The following is a 2,913-nucleotide window of genomic DNA, read 5'->3' on the forward strand; positions in this document are numbered from 1 at the left end:
TCTGGAAGGGCTTGAGGGAAGGGGAGGGACGGTGTGTGTGTGTGTGTGTGTGTGTGTGTGTGTGAGAGAGAGAGAGAGAGAGAGAGAGAGAGAGAGAGAGAGAGAGAGAGAGAGAGAGAGAGACGGGGGTGGGGATGGGGAGGGGGAGAGAGGGAGAAGACTGCTTTTATTCGAATCCAGATGGGAGCCTCTGAAGGGTTTTGAGCTCCGAGCAACACGATTTGACTTGGGACTTACCAGGATCACCGTGACCACTGTACCTAGAATGTATTGAATGGGAGGGGGCAAAGCAGAAAAATGCATTTGAAAGGGGTGCACAGAAGGGGAGAGCAGGGCTGGTGGGACCTGAGGGGAGAGGTTTTCTGTCTCTTGCAGGGTGCCGGCTAGGGTCTAGTCTGGGAGTGGCGCCCCGCTCCCCGTCTGCAGCACTCTGCCCTCCTCACCTCCTGTAAACGGAGGCTAAGTGCATCCTTGAGGCTCTCCCAGAGAGTTGATGGCCTGCCTGGGACAGTCCTGAGTCACAGCCCCTTGGCTGTCACCAGCTCCAGGGATGCTCCTGTCCTGAGCATTAACCTCCCTCAGGGGGAGTCCTCATTCTCCAGGGAGGAAATGGGTATCTCACTGCTGCGGGCTCTTAACTCCTGTAAAGCTGCAGGACAAATGACTTCGCTGAACATGCTTCATGCAGGGAAGAATGGGTAATCTCAGAGAAGGGAATAAAACTTCTCAAAACTCCGAACCAGGGGATTGCAGAGAAGCTCGCTGTCTTCTCTCTTGGGTGCGTGTGTGTGAATCGGGGAAGGAAGGAGAGGGCAGGCACCGACTTGGGTCTCGGTTCGCCCCCGCGGACCATTCTTCCAGGGCAAGTTTTTCTTAGCATCACTCGATTTCCTGAAGTGGGAGAATGAATACCCAGTGTAGAAAAGGGGGAAGAAAAGCGTGTTAGTTAGCATGAAATATGGTCATCTGATGACTTGTCCATTATGTATTTGAGGAAGCAAAGATTCTGAAGACCTTCACCTACTCAAGGAGAGGAAATTGCCTCTGTCTACACCAGGACCTCTTACTTTTGCCACTGGTGACATTTTGTGTCCGATAATTCTTTGCTGTGGGCTGTCCTGGGCATTGTGGGATACTCCTACAGTATCCCTGGCCTCTGCCCAGCGGACGCCAGCAATCCTTCCCCAGCTGTGACAGCAGAAATGGCTCCTGAACTTGTCAATTGTCCGGGGGGCGGGGAGCTGGGGGGAGGGGGGCAGAGTTGCTCTGGGTTGAGAGCCCCTGACCCAGGCTCAGCAGGCACATGGGTGAAGTCAGGACTGTGTATGTCATGTCCTCTCTGGCTAACAATAATCGATGGAGTTAAAACTAATAGTGGCTTCTGCTTGATCACTGGGACAGCAGAGCATTCACTGTTCTGCCTTGAGAGAACAATTTTCCTGTGTTTTAACTAATAAGGCCCTTGTGATGGCTGGATTCTGGGCACCCCAACTAATAAGCGTGCCTATAAGGCAAAGAAACCAAAACCAGCGTCCTCCCTGATTGCCAGGGAAGGGGCATGTTTTCTTTCCCCTCCCTCTCCTGGATCCATGCAGTAATTAGCCAAAGTAAAATGAATATTAGCTCATGCTTAATTGCCTTTACAGTGTACTCGCCAGCACTGATGCAGTAGTGCTAAAGTAATGTTTTTTAATAAATTTTTTAAAATTTATTTTTATTTTTGGCTACATTAGGTCTTTGTTGCTGCGTGTGGGCTTTCTCTAGTTGTGGTGAGCAGGGGTTACTCTTCGTTGCGGTTCACGGGCTTCTCACTGGGTGACTTCTCTTGTTGCAGAGCACGGGCTTTAGGCGCGTGGGCTTCAGTAGCTGTGGCACACAGGCTCCGTAGTTGTGGCACACGGGCTTAGTTGCTCCACGGCATGTGGGATCTTCCCGGACCAGGGCTCGAACCCGTGTTCTCGAACTGGCAGGAGGATTCTTAACCACTGCACCACAAGGGAAGTCCCTAAAGCAATTATTTCTTTAACTTTACGGCTTTAAATAATCCTTGGCTCTGAAATTCCCTGTACCCCTCAGCTACATAACCACAGGCCCCTCTGCCCTAAATCCTTTTCTTATACTTTGTAGCTTTTTAAGCAACGCCCCTCTTTAGGAAGACATAATCCCTTCTCTGCAGAAAACATGAAAGACCTGAACAAATCAAGATTTCTCCATGGAGAATTCAGCTAGTCCTGTGCTTAGCTCCGAACAAGGAAATCCATCTCTACACCAAGCACGCCATTACCCGGACTAATGCCTGACTTGAATAACAAGCTTGAATAACAATTATTGTGCTTTTAATTGTACCCTGCTCGGTCACAAAGCACGTGTGAGAGAGGAATGTGCCCAGCTTCTCCAGGAGAAACAGGTCAGGCCTCTAATCCTCCTTTTCTGTCACCCTCCCCTCCCTCTTTCCAATCCTTTCTCTTCTCAGCAGAGCAGAGAGAAAAAAAAGAGACAGCTAAATTATGTTTAAAATGGAAGAGTCTCAAAGAAGAAAAACGGCGGTCAGTACTGACTTGGGAGAGGATGCATTAGCTATCCACAGCCTCTGCAGTGTGGGCCATTTGAGGACAATCAGTGTTCTAACCGGCTTGCTGGAGGGCGATATCTGCGAGCCTAAACCAGGCTTTCTCAGCCTCAGCACGACTGCTGGGTGGGGTTGGATGCTTCTTTGCTGTGGGCCTGTCCTGTGATGGAAGGACTTTTAGCCTCCCCTAAGCTGTGACCATCCAAAGTGTCCCAAGACACTTTCAAATGTCTCCTGGGTGCAAAATTGCCCCTGGTTGAGAACCACAGCCCCAAGCCCTTCCATATTGGGATGTACTTGCTCTCTCTCCCATTCTCTCCCCCCCGCCCCCGCATACACAAAAC

Source organism: Lagenorhynchus albirostris, unplaced genomic scaffold, assembly GCF_949774975.1.
Source record: "Lagenorhynchus albirostris unplaced genomic scaffold, mLagAlb1.1 scaffold_202, whole genome shotgun sequence".
In the NCBI taxonomy this organism is placed as follows: Eukaryota; Metazoa; Chordata; class Mammalia; order Artiodactyla; family Delphinidae; genus Lagenorhynchus; species Lagenorhynchus albirostris.